The 16,792-nt window shown below is 47.4% G+C and overlaps 1 protein-coding gene across 2 annotated transcripts in view; it reads right to left on the reverse strand.

The window, feature by feature from the left end:
- The window catches only part of CPNE2 (copine 2), a 106,687-nt gene extending 92,373 nt beyond the window's left edge, over positions 1–14,314 (reverse strand). For both annotated transcript variants that reach the window (XM_088135889.1, XM_088135888.1), the window contains exon 1: positions 13,919–14,314. The gene's annotated coding sequence lies outside the window, so the exon portion shown is untranslated. The remainder of the gene's footprint in view (positions 1–13,918) is intronic.
- Between the last annotated feature and the right edge of the window lie 2,478 nt (positions 14,315–16,792).

The raw sequence follows: 16,792 nt of genomic DNA on the forward strand, positions 1-16,792 counted from the left end.
CAGCCCACCTCAGGGGAGGGATGCTTACAAAATGTAGCCAGACTATCTATGAAACCTCACCAGTCAACTCCTTCTACAAGAGGCCACTGGGTTAAAAAGTCCGTGGAGAGAAGGATGGGCGCTTTAAGAAGACATTACAGGACTTGCCCTTCTTTTCCGACGCAGAATATTTTCCCATCACAGCTTGGTGGATCTGCCAGCTTGCACCTGGTTTTAATAACAGTTTTGCAGCTTGTCTGTTCGTCTCTGTATTAGTCACACATGTAGCAGGACTCACAAAGTGCCCAGTCCCTCCCCTTGTTCTGCCAGGATAAAGATATCAAGGAGGGGTGCATTATTTTTCTTGATGAACAGAGCAGTTAGGGTGATGTTGCCAGGCTGGCAGGAGCTCCCAACACAAAGGGTTGTCGGAAGACAGTTGGGCACTGTGGCTGGAAGAGGGAGAAGGAGAAGAGGTGGAGATGTTTTCCACCATGCTAGCTCCAGACAGCTCTGTATCATGAGCCCAAAGTCAAAACATCCTACAGATGCTGCCTATTTATTATTTGGGGGAGGGATGTCCAGGAACATCTGCTGGGGCAGAGTGACAAAAGCAGGGCTGTGTTGTTGCGCCAAAAGTCCAACCCTTTGGTACATGCCTTGTAATGTGGCACACACTTCCCAAAGGGGTGAGCTTGTGCTGTGATGTGGCTGTCATCATTTTGATGAAAGCGGCAAGGTCCCGCACATGCCCACGGGGCACCTGTAAGAGATTGGGGGAAGCCACATTACTGGGAAAGTATCAACCCTTTGAGGGAGACCAGACTTGAACACCAAAGTTATGAATGCTAATACTACTTTTATTACAGGTTATAGTAACAGAATCTTGCAGGTCTGAATGTGTCCCCTGCTCCCTGCCTTTATCCTAAAGAGAGCTAGGGAGGGTCCAGTCTGAGATGCTTTCTCAAATTACATTTCTGCCCCAGACTCAGATTTCATTTATCCAACTGTTGTCTTGGTCGCAGCTCTTCCTCCTGTTCCTCAAGGTTATTCTCACAACTCGTTACAGAAAGTAACAGGAGGAACATTAGACATGAACAACAACCACCACCAAAAGAGTGGAGCTTGTTAGCAGCTTATCCCATAAACTGCAACTCAGCCCAAGCTGCTAAAAGCCCAGGAAGAAAAGATTCAAAATATTCAAAGAAATACCACCTTTTGAACTCACTAATAAAAGTGGGCTGGAAGTTCCTCTCATCGTTTCCAAAATTCTGTATTTTATCCCTAATTATTGCATTAAAACATCTTATTGAAATTGGTGGGGTTCTTGCTCGGTGGACTGGGCCTTGCAGGATGGGGTTCCAGAAGGTCAACTGCAGAAGCCCCTATTTCAGCACGCAAACTGGTTCACTGATACAAGCATCCATGGCCAAGGGCTTTCCAAGAGTGCACCAACCACCAGAGGACTTAAAGAGAGTATTTCAGGCACGCACTTGCCCTTCTACCCACCACACATTTGTCCACCTATCTCAGGATTAGCCACTTTAACTCGCACAGCTCCACAGAATCGGAACCCAGGACCTCCTTCCTATCAAGTAGGGCTCTACCACCCTTCCCACTTTGACAAAGAGTTACATGGAGGCTGTGTTTGCACAACACGGTTTACTGATTTAACCATTTGCAGGATTCACACCATTCATGGAATTATAAACTAACCAACCAGGTTCAGTTCATGCGCCAGGCTAAGCCACGAAAACAAAAAAAAAGCCTACGATTAAAACTAAGTTTGGTACCCACTGAGAAATGCAGGGAACAATGTTTTTCAATGATTTGGTGAAGCGTGCAGTGCAAACAAGATTTTGCCCGGCACAAGATTCTGCCTTCACTGTCTGCAGCACTAAGTAAGTTCTAATTTTAGAGGGTTACGATTCTTATTCCTCCCTAGAGAGGTTGATGGAAGTTGTAGCCAGCACATTCATGAAACTCGATTAGAGGCAATCTACGTTAGGATACTATGTCCAGATGTAGCTGTTCCCAACCATGCCCTCTTCCAGGAGGTTGCATTACAACTCCCATCATCCCCAGCTCAGAGAAGGAGTTGTGATCCAACACATCTGGAAGGGTGGCAGGTCAGGGGAAGGCTCCCTAGATGAACACGTCCCTTCCACCAGTGGGGGCTCTGCCCTGTAGAAGTGAACCTTGACCGCAGCAGAATCTTAACCAACAAGAGAGGATTAATTGTCCTGAACAGATGCAAGATACAATTAAATAAAATAAAATTAAAATGAGCAAGATGATTCATCTTCTACTGCAATTTATTATCCTACCAGCTCTGGTTAAGGAAAAAGAGCTTGAAAACTTGCAGACCTGTCGCTAGCCAGAGCAAACAGTGTTGAGTCTGATAATTAGGCTCAGCATAAGTTAGTTTAAGAGTTAAGGTTGGACCACCCTTCCCCACCCAGCAGTTTGCAACCGTGTCGAGCCTGCTGCTTGGGATCGATGGGCAATAGCCCCAAAAGGAGGTGCAGAAGTGCCCCACTCCAAACACCCCCTTTTTTCCAGCAGCAGCACAACACACACCAACGCCCAACTCACACCACCAACAAGCCCCGGCATTTCTCCTTTGCTGGAAAAGGCCGGTCTTGTAGATTTCAACGGGGATTAGACTCCAATCCTGGGTTGAAAATAGCTTTGCAGCGTCCCACCCCAACACGGAGGAGACGTGGAGGCCGCCTCGCGGGTCAGAGGAACACCAACTACTCACCGTCAATCTCAATGGATTTTTGCAAGCTAAAGATGGAGCACATTTCTGGAGGGTATCCCTGGCAGCAGACTGAGGACTTAGATCCAGATTAGCTATCAAGGACAAAACAACCACCGGGGGTTTGTTTCTCAGCCTGAAACGGAGCAACGCTGTTAGTCAGGAGCTTTGGAAAGCAGATAAGCGACGCTGGAGTGAGGTGTGGAGCGGGCAAAAAATAGAAGAAACCCTCAGGACAATTTTAAAGATGTAATTAAGGAAAAGTAAACCTTGCTCAGTGGAAACGCTGAAGTTGCAGAGCAATAGCAGATAATCAGCACTTACGGCCGAGCAACACCAAGTTTCCAACTTTACTAATAACACACCGTGTGCTTAAGTACAGTTGTGTGTTTTTGTTTTTAGAAATCGTGGTCCAAGCCGGCTTGGGCATCAGCCCACATAGGCCTGCGAAGGAACGGGGGGCCAGATCACCCCACTAAAAGCCACACCGTCCCATTCCCGGAAGAGAGCCCTTGGGCGGCCGGTCACTGAGAAGTGCCTGCGGGACGAAAGCTGAGCCCCTTCAGAGGGCTCCGGCCACTGGTCACTCGCGGTACTGTGGCAGAACAGGTCTCCCTTCTTCTCTCGGCTTCTCTTGCAGAACGCTCTGGAGAGAGCACGCCTTGCAAGGAGCTCAGTGGGGCGGGATAAATTCATTCCCCTATTTAAAGCCCCAGAGTTACTCAGAGACAGGTAACGCCCTGGCAGTTTGGGGTAAGACAGGTGTGTGAAAGCTGTACCCTTGGGCCATGAATGGGCCCCAAGCAGCCAATTTGCAGAGCTGCAGAGTTTTCTTGGATAAATAAGCAGAGGCAATTTCCTTCCTTCTTTCCCCTTCTCCCTCCCTTCCCTCCTTCTCTCTTCCTTTCCTTTCCTTTCCTTTCCTTTCCTTTCCTTTCCTTTCCTTTCCTTTCCTTTCCTTTCCTTTCCTTCCCCTTCCCTTCCCCTTCTTCTTCTTCTCTCTCCCTCTCTCTTCCTTTCCTTTCCTCTTCCTTCCTTCCCTTTCCTTACTCTTTCCTCTCCTCTCCCCTCCTCTCCATCCTATCCTATCCTCTTTCCGTCCTTTCTCCCTCCCATCCCTCCTTCTCTCTTCCTTTCCTTTCCTTTCCTTTCCTTTCCTTTCCTTTCCTTTCCTTTCCTTTCCTTTCCTTTCCTTTCCTTTCCTCCTCCCCATCCCCTTCTTCTCTCTCTCCCTTTCCTTTCCTCTTTCCTTCCTTCCCTTCCCTTCTTTCCTCTTCTCTTCTCTCCCCTCCTCTCCATCCTATCCTATCCTATCCTATCCTATCCTAGCCTAGCCTAGCCTAGCCTATCCTATCCTATCCTATCCTATCCTATCCTATCCTATCCTATCCTATCCTATCCTCTTTCCTCCCTTCCCCTTTCCTTTCCTTTCTTCCTTTCCTTTCTCCCTCCCTCCCTTCTCTGTGGAATCTGAAGGGTTTTAAGGGGCAAAATAGAATGACTGAAGGCTCCTGCTGAATTTTTTTTCAAGTTTCAAATTTGCAAAATATAAGGCTGATTTTCCCCACACTTACAGCAGTTGAGGGGTGTCCATGAGGGGGTCAAAAAAAGTCAAGAGGGTCACTACAACTCTGCCATCAAGACCTTACCTCACAAAAGTTAAGATGGCAGCATGACCGTGGGCTTCAGTCCCACGGTCACGGCTGCCCTATTTATGTTTTTTGACATCCCCTGTGGATGCCTTGGTTTAAAATAAGGCTGCAGCCTCCGTTCTGCCCCCGAAGCTTCCACTCAACCTCTCCCAAACAATATATTTGAAGTTCAAAATGTTGCCCATACCCAAAACTCTTGCAGCCCAGCATGGAGGGAACACAACTAGGTCGCAATGGAGGCCCCACCCCTGTAAAGAACTAAACAATTCACTACACCAGTGTTTTTCAACCTTGGCAACTTGAAGACGTGTGGACTTCAGCTCCCAGAATTCCCCAGCCAGCTATGCATCTTCAATTCTGGGAGTTGAAGTCCACACATCTTCAAGCTGCCAAGGTTGAGAAACACTACACTACACAGACATGCAGAGACAGATAACGCCTCCTTCAAATTAACCTTGTCTTTTGCTGATTTTTGGGGGTATATTCACCTAGTTCCCCTGGCCGCAAGACAGCTGTGGGTTTGTCACTGTTTTTTTTTCAGAACAGTTTCCTAGCTTAGCCCCACAGCCTTGTTGGTCTCCCATCCGAGTAGCATCCAACTCCGCCTCGTCTTTTCAGATCACTCAAGATCAGCCGGGTGCTATAATTTCATATCTGTCCTTTAAGGCAAAGTACAAACATCAGACACTATTGGGGAGTGATTGTGCTTTTGGTCATCAGTGATCTCGCAAGCATGGTGAAAGACCATTAAAAATAAATTGTAATAAGGTGTTTCAGATAAATGTAATCATCTGCATTCAGGGAACCCTCTTTCCACATCTAAAAAGGCGCTGTTATCAAAAGTTCAACTTAGACCAACCTGGATTTACCTTGTCCATTGTTCTGCTATCCTGGATCACATTACAAGCCACAGCTAGTCCAAGGCTCATTCTTTATGCTTCCACATGTTGTGCAAACACAGCCTCTGTTTAGGCATAGCACCACACCTCTGTCACATATCGGGGAAGGGTGCTGTTTCCACCAGATTCCTCCCCCCCCCCCATTGCATGTAAGTCATATAAGTCATAAATAAAATAAAATAAAATAAAATAAATAAAGGTAAGTCATGTAAGATAAGTCATAAGTAAAATGTGAAATGCGAAATAAAATAAAGATAAGTCATATAAAATAAAATAAAGATAAGTCATATAAAATAAGTCATAACTAAAATACAAAATAAAAAAATAAAATAAAGATAAGTCATATAAGTCGTAGCTAAAATATAAAATAGAATAAAATAAAGATAAATCATATGTCATAACTAAAATATAAAATAAAGTCCTATAAGTTATAACTAAAATATAAAATAAGATAAACGTAAGTCATATAAGATAAGTGGTAATTAAAATATAAAATAAGATAAAATATAAAATAAGATAAACTAAAGATGTCATAAGTTATAACTAAAATAAAAAATAAAATAAACATAAGTCACATAAGTAAAATATACAATAAAATAAAGACAAGTCATATAAGATAAGTCATAATTAAAATCAGCTCTCCTGGTCCTCTGCCAAGATGGCTACGTGCCAGTCTGTTGCAGCAAAAACAGTGAAAGAGTGTGGTGTTTGAAACAGCCAATACATTTATTATGCCATGGTTAAAGTTATCACCTTTAAGGTAACACTCGACTCTTCTGTAATTTCTGTGCTGTAGACTTTATTCACAGAAGAACACCCCTGTTCCTCTCTCCCAGATGCAAGGATGGGTTTGCCCAATGCACTCAACTAGGCTGAAATGGACTTGGATAGTTAACTCAGCCCTTGTATTCTTAGCTAATGTGGATCAGACCGTCCTATGAAGCTACATGCTTTTTAATGTATGACGGCAAATAATCAGATGATAAGAAATGTGATTTGTTAACCCAGGTATTGAATTAAACCAGCCAAAGAGATGCATTTAGCGTAGTCTTTCATTCACCACAGGAGCAAAGAACCCGCTGGTACCGGGTTTTCAGCCTTTTTTAAAAAATTGGGATATCTAGATTTTTAAAAAATACAACAAGGGTGTTGAGTGGATCAGAGGCTTAAGATGCTGCTTTTCTTCCTGTTTCACCAAAACCAGGCAAGAAATTGCTGCTAAATTCAGTGGTTTGCTACTAAAGGATGACACTACAATCTTGGGGGTCTCAAAGGGGTAAAAAAGGAATTGTTGGAAGACTACCTAAAGCCTGCAAACCACCTACCCTTGACCTCAACAAGGCGCTTGTCTTGTTTTTAGAGCAGTGTTTCTCAACCTCGGTAAATTTAAGGTGGGTGGACTTCAACTCCCAGAATTCCCCAGCCAGCAGCTGGCTGGGGAATTCTGGGAGTTGAAGTTCACAGGTCTTCAAGTTGCCAAGTTTGGGAACTACTGCGGTATCCTCTATGTTACAATTTGGGGATTTGCAGCTCCAGTGTGCATTGGATGTTGGGTTAGGAAGCCAAAAGAGAACGCAGTTCATTTCCAAGTGAGCTGATAGTTCAGGGATTTGGTTAACATTTTTATCACGCAGCCAACTTGTAACAGAATTAGGAAAAACAATACAGAAAGGAGCAAAGATTCCAGGATGCATAAAAGAGAGACAGTAGATAAAGAGTAATAAAAAAGTGAATAAATGCATTGTGGTACATGAGGTTTTGCCTTCATCAGAAACAATAGTTACACGTGTGATTTGAAATAAACATCTATTTTAAAGCAAAATAAGCAAACTGAACAAGCTGGCATCTATTACTATTTACTTTTAACTGATGTTTTATGTATTTATGTATATTTATGTTTTTAATATTTGTTGTGAGTCGCCCAGAGTTCCTCCATTGGGGGGAGATGGGCGGGTGAGAAATTTAATAAATAAATTAAATAAATAAATAAAATTTTCCTAAGAGATGGTTATTCATTTTAGGACAAAGTAACAGTGTTTGTAAAGATTATCTCCAGATCCAGTCTGACAGGATGATGTGGTTGAACATGACTGGAAGGTGCTAGCTTGGGCTGATGAGTTCTTGGAAAAGCATCTTTGCACATTTCTCCACTTTTTATTCACAATTAACCAGGCTTGTTCGACAGGACTGTCGGTAGCTGCATTCCCACAGCATGCTTCCCTTTTGAGTCAACTGCACTGACTCATTTTCTGGGTTCACGCAATCCATGAAGCCAGCAAAATGATCCACAGAAAAACTACCCAAAGTTTAGATTAACCAAGTTTAGCATCCGTCTATGCAGCCAGGGCGTCCACCTGCTCAGCTGTATTGTATAACCTTCTTATCATTTTAGCTGTATGGTAACAATTTAATACATATTAAAAGTTATTATGTATGGTAATAAAATTGGATATGCTGGCTGGGGAATTTTGGGAGTTGAAGTCCACAGGTCTTCAGGTTGCCAAGTTTGAGAAACCCTGATAGAGGATGACTTCATTCATCATCATTATTTATTTAGTTATTACTCCAGGAGACTCTGGACAGCTTACAAAATCCAAACAACAATAAAACAGTTAAAAACACAGGCAGCCCAGACTAAAACGACGACAATAACAAGAAACCACAACAGGAGCCCCACCAACACACGGTCCCCAGACCTGGGACTAGGACCAGCTCTTAAGGCTTTCTGGAACCCCAGAAGAGTGGGTGCCGTCCCTATCTCTGGGGGAAGGCTGTTCCAGAGGGCGGGGGCCACGACAGAGAAGGCCAGCTTCCTTGGTCCCATAAGATGCTGTTTGAGGGAGCCTGGAGCACACCTAGTCTGCCCAAATATACCAGGTGGGCAGAAACGATTGGAGACCAGCAGTCCCACAGAGATCCAGGCCCTCTGGCATGAAGGGCTTTATAGCTGACAACCAAGACCTTGATTTGCACCCAGAAGCCAAATGGTAGCCCACGCAGCTTGTGTAGCAGCAATGACACACGGGTGTAATGAGAACCGCCTGTTACTGCCGCTTCCTTTTGAACCAGCTGTAGCATCTGGACAGCCTTCAAGGGCAGCTCCAGGTAGAGCCCACTGCGATAGCCCAGTCACGAGGTGACCAGGGTGTGAGTGAAGGGCCAGTTGGGTGCAACTGGTGCACAAGATGAACCTGTGCAAAGGCTCTGCTGGCCACAGCTGTCACCTTCTCACTGAGCAGGAGCTGCGAGTCTAGGTGGACCCCTAAGTTGTGCACCCGTCTCAACGGGGGAAGGATAGAGCAACAATGAAAATGACCCCCACCCAGGTGGGCCAAACAGCCGCAGCCATTCAGTCGTATTCTTTACTCACTGCACTTACACCATAGTGTAGAGGAGCGGTCCAAAGTCCACTGGCGTGTTCTTGGGTTGAATTTGGTCTTGAACCCAGGCTTCCCCCATCCCAACTCACCTTAACTTTCCCAGCCTCAAGGCATAATTTTAAAAAACAGCCCAACAGAAACATTTTCCCTTCCTTTCCTAAAGCTTGGGACTGCCAACCCAACGTTTCCAACCTGGTGTCCTCCGCTGTTGGAATTGCAATGCCCAAAAGTCCCAACCAGCTTAGCCAAAGTTGGCAAAGGCTACTGATTATGGGAGGTGGAGTCCAACCCAGCCATAAGACCCCCGTCCCTACTAGTGGTCAGGTGACCTTTTATTTCTCCAGAATTGTCAATCCACAGGGTGTCCTTTTAATCCTTTGTTGTGGAGACAGACCTCTTGGAAGGCGAAACCGTTAGCAAACCTCAAAGGCCCTCTTCTGATATTGCTTGTGCACAACTAATGACAACATTTGGCGCATACACAATAAAGCACTCCTTTAGGAGTCTCGAGTGCTCAATCGGGCGTTAATGAATGAATGAATTAAATGAATTAACGAATTAAACATATAGCACACACCTACTTCTCTTCCCCATGGTGACCAATAAGCATTATAATAAAATATGCAGTTTCTCTTCCCAATAAATCCAATTTCAATTTCATAATATAGTCCATAAATCTTCAGCCCGGGGAGAAAAACCTCGACTAACCAGGACTTCAATCTCATCTGCTCTGTAATGTTTCAAAGCCATTTCACTGGCTGAGAATGTAAAACGCATCTACAAGAGCCTCAGCTGGTTGCAACATCCCAGCCTGTGATTCACGCTGCAGCCTTGAGAGCGAGCTGGTAACCTGGCATTAAGACAGAGAAGAAAGCACAACTGCTAGATTTCTGCAGGCAGGCAGATGAGAAAAGGCTTCAACTGCTAGATTTCTCCTTGCAGGGCAGCACTTAAGACCTCTCAGAAGAAGAGGAGACACACACACACACACATTCAGGCTTGTAAGGAGGTAAGCATATGAAAAGCTTAAGAGACACGATCAGCTGATTCATAGGCATAGATGGACAAGGTACATGTCCCTAGGTCTTCATACAGGGCCTTTTTTTAAAGAGGAGACATTGGGGGGATTGCTGTGGCCCCCCCCAATGTGTTATTCAGTATTTGGAATGATCGGATGGACCCGTATTTTTCATCCAAGGTAGCAAAACTAATTGCTTAAAGTATGACTAGCAAAGGTTATTGCAATATTCCAGAAGTTCCGACCCAAAGATCATATTGACTTCAATGGAAAAAAATTTATAAATTGATGATACGGGATGCAGTGTGAAGTGGTGGTGGTGGGAAAATATTAAAGTTGAAAAGTTTCAGAGTCTTAAAAAGTCTGTTCTTGCACAACATCTCCGGGAATCAGTTAGAACATGTTGGCCTGGTTCCAAGGCACAAGGTGGCATTTCCTTCCTGGAAGAAGAACCCAACATTGGTAGGAAAACCAAACCAGGTTTGGCTCTCTTCAGCTTGAGCATTTCTGCTATTCTTGCCCATCTTCTGTGCCCAGGGTCCACCGCCGTTCCTGTCATAACCTTTGGAGCTTGCCCCTCAAAGCGGTGGGTGGGGGGACATCAGTTACCACAACACCACTGGCCAGCTTCAGGCCTCCATCACATTAAGCCCTGATTTCCAAATAAACTGCAATTGCTTGAAGTTCTATCATATGCTAAGTGTGTATGGTTTCTAACACTAACAGCTGGATCACACAGCACGCTAAGCCCAGACGAACAAGCCACATTATTTCTCTCCATAAGATCTTTGGACCTCAACATGCAATCTCTCCCCCCCACCCCCAAACTGCACAAAACCGACATAGCAAACGCCCATTGGGCTTTTGAGTGGCATTTGAGAGGTTGAACTCCCTCCCAAAAGTGAGCAAAACCTGGTCAAAAGTTAAAGTGATGTAATTACATTTGAAAGGCAATTAAAATTAACTGAGATTTAACTAAATACAATTAAAATGCTGATGCAGTGTTTGTCATGATTCTTCCCCTTCCTTACTTAAGTTCAGGAAACCCCAGCCAGAAGAGGATGTGCTCAAGGTGTGACATCCAATTCTTTGGAGGAAAACAGTTTGGGCATCAGAAGAAGAGCAGAGAGTATTTAGAGCAGTGTTTCTCAACCTTGACCACTTGAAGACGTGTGGACTTCAACTCCCAGAATTCCCCAGCCAGCATGGGTGGCTGGGGAATTCTGGGAGTTGACGTCCACACATCTTCAAGTGGTCAAGGTTGAGAAACACTGATTTAGAGTCACCCAGAGTATCCTCCAACAACAGAAAGGGCGTATTTTCTCAACGGAGAGGCCCTGAAGTTCACCACAGTCCGAAGTCACACCTTGTCAAGAAGACCCAACGATCAGCCAGCCAAGGTGAGATCCAGCAAGTGCAAAACAGGCTGCTGACGAAGCCAGCCACGACAAAAAACAAAAACCCACAACTTCGATGGGGTTCACGCAGCACGCTGACTCTGCTTCCTCACCCAGCACCTGAGACTGACACATAGTTGGCTAATTTGTGGCTTGGCACATAACACCAACCTATCAAATCCGGAGTGCAGGGTCGTTTCCTGCCACCATCCCTAATGATCATGTTCTCTTTTCCTTCCCTCTCCTTTTCCTAGCTGCTAATTATGGTCTGCCTGCCTCACGGCGACTAACACCAAGAAGGGCACCAGCGGATCGAGCCGTGGAAGTCGTGGGGTGCAGCAACAGGCCGCCCGGAACTTCTGCTTCCTGCCATTCAAGAACAGGAAGAAGGGAAAATGTGCAACGAAGATGCAAATTCCTGAGCCAGCTAGTCAGAAATTTACATCCAGCTCTTCTCTGATGGTTTCAACCTGCTTTGCCTGTCGAGGAAAAGCCTTGCCCTGCTCCACTCACCCATTTCAAAAACTGGGTGAGGATCTTCCGAAGCCGGGAAGTTGCAGGTCATTTCTATTTATGTTTCAGGAGTCAGACAGTCTCCCCACCGCTGAGTTCTCCACCCGTCTTGGAGAGAGCAGAAAAAGATACGGGATGATATTGGCCGTCCCCATGGCTAGTCCCTCACCTGCCAGCCCTTTGGGGCCACCCAACCTAAGAGATCTGACCCAGCTTCACTGCCTCGCATGAAATCAAGGCGGACTTTAAAGCCATTTCTCCCTTAGGCCTAGCAAAGGGCAACTTTCCCCTGGCAACCTCCTTTGTCCCCATGGCGTTATCCTCCTCTCCTCTCAAGGCCGCGAACGAGACACCCTTAAGCCGTCTTTTGCTCTATCAGCATTAATTCTGATCTGCAATCTCCATGCTTGCATTCTCTGGCAGGGTGGGCAGGGAATACAAAGCCAGATTGCTCTGAACAACGGTTTGTTGAACAAAGGAGAGGAGGGCTACTATCTCGTGGCTGGCAACATCTGGACAAGCATGAGATGGAAAGCCACCTTAAGTGTTTTTTTCTTTTTTTAAAGAAAAAGAAAAATCTTGTTGCTGTTCGCTTGTGGTTGTCAGGATTTTTACAGCCTAGATATGATAATCCCAAGTTTTAGACCTGATTCCTACTCCACGCTATTGCTTAATTCCTGCTTTTCGACTAAATGGAAATTCTAGATTTTGGTCTCCTCTAATTTCATAATCCCAGTTATAACAGTTTGCCTATGCCAAGCTATGCTAAGCCATGTTTGGGATGGGTGGAGTTTTACAGCCTGTTATTGTCCTACTAGAAATAGTCACTAACCTTTAAACATTAATACTACTACTACTAATTATACAAGTTGAAAATCATTACTGAAAGGACAATAAAACTTTAGCATAACCATCCTCTGCTGCCATTAGAATTTTCTACTGTGTGAATATGTGTCCCCCCCACCCCCCCATCTACATCCTTTCAGTTTCCGGAAGAGAAGGCAACATTTCGCTTTCTCAGTGGAGCCAAGACATTTCACTCTGTGCTGTTTTATAGCTGTTATAGTTTTAATGACGACCGTTTTATATGCATTTATTTTCTTTTTAATTGAGTGTTGTATGCCGCCCAGAGTCACTTTCTTGTGAGATGGGCGGCTTTACAAACACAATACATAAGTAGTTAAAAATGTATATTAGATTCCAGCTCACACACAGTGCAAGGTCCGTTGATAAGAGCCAATGCTATAACCCTAAACAGCAGCAGTTGAGTTCAGACACCTAAGCGTGACCTACCTTTTCCTACCAAACATTTGAATCATCCCTGGCTTGTACTGATTCACTGGCTTGGCGGTGCGTGTCCTGGGCTCCCCATTCTGGAGCGAGGCCCTTTCCGACCCTCAGGGGCTCAGAAGGAAAAGGCAGCCCCTGTCCAGCCAGCCATCACCTGGGTGATGAGTACAGACAACCCAGGTTTCCTGAAAGGTTAGTTGAACTTCCCTTGTTAGGAAGGGAATTAATTAATATTAATGGCCACGCAGGGCCGAACAGGTACGGCTCGATGGTGTGCGCAATACCAAAGCCTTCCGCGTTTAGAAGAGGCGCCCTGCCCCTCCACGAAAAACAAAATAACTCCGCATGATGTAAGAGTGACTAACTTCGGCATAAGCAGGTAACGCTATTTGCACTTTGCACTTGCCTAGAGGCATGCTCTTCCTCTTTTCTGGACTGCGGTTCTTTCAGCGTTTCCGCCCGCCATTTACAGGTTCTGCCGAAAGAACCGCTGCCCCCGCTTAACGGGACCAGCGGTTAACGAATGAACCCAACTGGCTAGATTCCCACAACCCCCGGACCCGTCAAGCAGACTGTAGCCCCCCCGGGCGGTGCGAAGTCAGTACTGTAACTCCAGCGGTTCGCCGTCGGCTCGGGGCGAGGAGAAACAGAAAGCGAACTGAGCCCCAGAAGAGAGCGGCGCGACGACCCGCATTCAGGGATTCATACGTGACCCTTTTCGGACAGACGGGAGGCGACTTGAGCGGGTGGCTTGCAAGGCTCGACCTCGCCTTTCCCAACGCGCGGGTTAAGCCCGGACGAGGAACGGCTCGGGAGGACACGCGACGATCCGCGCTGGACTCGCGTCACGTGTGAAAGGCCTCCGTCGAGCGAACCGCCTTTCGCCTCCAGCGCCCCAAAGCAGCTCCGGCGCGAGAAGCGGAACTCCCCGACCCCTGGTCCAGGGAGCTCGGCAGGGGCGCGCCCAGGGCGCACGGCGCGCCAGCCCGGTCCGCGGCTCTTCCAGCACTTCCCCTCCCAAAGACTCACCGCTCGGGCGCGCCGGACTCGCGTCCAAACTCTCCCCTCGCCGCCGCTTCAGGGCAGCAGCCCTCCGGGGAAGAGCATCTCCGCCGCCGCCACCGCCGCCGCCGCGGGCTCCCGGGGTCCCGCCGCCTTTCCTGCCTGCCGCCGCCCAGCAGCGCCAGCCACTCCGACCGACCGGGGCTCGGGCGCTCTCGCTGCGCTGCGCTGCGCCGCGGCGGGCAAGGCTGCGGGCTCTCCGCTGGTGCGCCAGGCGCGGTGGCCGGAAAGCGGAGGGCGGGGAGGAAGGGGGCGGCGGAGCTCAGCCGCCCTCGAGGGGCGGAGAGGCGAGAGCGCCGAGCGGGGCCGCTTCCCTCCGTGCCAGCCCGCCGGGGAGCGGCCGCCTGTCTCGGGGCTGCCTCGGAAGCGCCGCCCGCCCAGCCGCCCAGCCGGCGGGGGAAGGACCAAGACCCGGGCCGCCTCCCCGCTTCTCGGCGCCTCTTCGAGGGAGCGTGGCCGGCTCCGCGGGAGCGGCGATCCGGGCCTGCCGGAGGCAACTCTCGCTCTGGCCGGCGTCGCTGCCCGCCTCCCTCTGCCGGGACGGGGCTCTCGCAACCCCCGGGCCGGTTCCCAAAGACTTGCGGCTGTGACCTTAGCATGAGAGGGGAAGCAGGTCGCGGGCAGATCTGGCATCGCCCTTTACGCGATCGCAGTGCAGTTCGGTTTTGTTAACCTGGGTGAGGGTGGTGCGGACCAGCAGGACTGGGCTCGTTTGCACGCTTCCCATTGAGCGCATCCTCGCACTCCATCCCCACCGGGGCAGGGCACCTTGAAGTCATATCGAGCTGTTCTGGTTTTAAAATGGGATTTTCCTCCTCCTCCGAACAGAGTTTTTGCCACCACCAGACCCCAGGGCGCTTCCTTCTTCTTGTGGTCCATGGCAAGTCAGGGGCTGAGAGCTGCCCCGCCTCCCTCCCGGTCCCTTCAGGCTGCTCTGACATACCCATGTTTAAATCTGCGTTTAACAAAAAGGCAGAACTAACACTGTGTGAACCAGGAGACAGCCAGGCTTGGCTAGATGCGCACGGCTGCTTCTGTGGCAAATGAATGAGTTAGGGGCTTTCTGCTGTTTTTGCCAGCAAGGGGTTTCACGTGGCTTTTTATGGTTTTTATTACTTGGGGGGGAGCACATTTTGCTCCCTCCACAGGCTGCTTCTGGCACTTCCAGCCACTTGTTGCCAGCGTCTTGCTTCCTTGCAGCCCTTACTGATTCTGGATATATTTATGCTTCATCGCTTTCCAGTTTCATTATTCTCTAGGGGTGGAATCTCAGTTACTCTGGAGTTGCTCTCCTGTCTCCGATTCTTGGTATATCCTTGCAACTGTGCCAGCCACAAAAGGAGCCCAGTGGGTGAAGTTAATAAGACTCTGTCTCTTTCTCCTTTAGCTGACGGAGGGAAAGGGAGTCCGAAGATGCAGAAGAAATGGGGTGGGGTGAAGCAGGCAGGAGCAGCCCCACGGCTTCTCAAAACCCTTCCCCAGGCCTGGGAGCAGTTAGGCTGTTTCTGAACATAGGGCAGCTGCACCATGCACCAATGATGCACCAGGAGAGCTCCCCCTGCCTCACCCCAAGGCCCTCCTCGGCAGCCCCCCGTCCACCATCCAGACTAACTTTGAACACAGGTTTCACATGCTTTCAGAAAAGCTACATATGCAGGTTCAAAACTAGCCAGAGGGACAAATTGCAGGGGCAGAACATCTCTTCTCCTGCAACTTGACACTCAAAGCAGCTTGAAAGAGGGCTAACCACAAAACCAGCCACTGTGGCTTGTAAATTAGGATTTAGGTTTCCAGAATTCAGCCCCGGACTATGTGGAATTTTAAAAGGCTATGTCTTATAGCTGACAAAGGGAAGCAATTCAGTTCCAGCACCACCAAATACTTAGCTTCCAATTGGATGCACTCGATTCTCCAAATAAATTCAAGTCTTGTGTGGGCTGGGAGCTAGGTTAGTTAGCATCTGGATGGGAGACCACCAGGAGATCTCAGAGCTATAAACTAGGCTGGAAAGTTTTTAAAAAATATAGTCACAGAACAAGGCAGGAACAAACCACATCCATACAGTTGCCAAGAAAAGTTCATAGTCAGGTCCACGTACAAGATTCGTATTAGTTGTGGCGGAGAGAGACCTTTCTGGCTAGTGGCCACCCTTAGCCAATCTTGCTTCTCTTAAACAAACTAAGCAAGATTCCCAAGACTTTAATCTAAACTTAAAAGTTAAAAAACAGAAAAACAGTGGTAATCCAGTTCTATTTACCAAAGGAGCAGGATAGAAAGACTGTTGAGTTCTGAAATTTGATGTTGGAGAAAATTCCTGAGAATATCATGGATAGCCAGGAAAACAATCCCATGGATCATTGAACAAATCAACCCAGAGTTCTCACTCAAGGCACCAATGACCAGGCTCAAGTTATCCTACTTTGGACACATGATGCGAAGACCCAGCTCTCTGGAGAAGGCTCTGGTGCTGGGAAAGATGGAAGGAAAGAGAACAAGAGAAAGACCAGCAGCAAGGGGGATGGACTCCATCACTGTGATGACGGGGGCACCCTTGGAAGACCTGAAGGGCTAGGTTGGGGACAGATTCTCATGGAGAAAATCTATACAGTGACCAAAAGTCAACACCAAGTTGATATCACACCATCCATCCATCCAAACCAGTTCTGTGGTTTAGCCAAGACACGTACACGTCCGATGAATTCACCAATGAAAGATACTTTACATCTCATTGGACCTTCTACTTGGGCTCAGCCATTCATTTTTGAGGTGGGTAGAGAGATAAAGTTTATGACCATCATAGACCAACTTCATAAAAGAATAAACTATCTTTTATTAAGATTT

This window comes from Python bivittatus, unplaced genomic scaffold (assembly GCF_059951505.1).
Source record: "Python bivittatus isolate LINGU-HERP-01145 unplaced genomic scaffold, Pbiv_v1 ctg000190_np1212, whole genome shotgun sequence".
Classification (NCBI taxonomy): Eukaryota; Metazoa; Chordata; class Lepidosauria; order Squamata; family Pythonidae; genus Python; species Python bivittatus.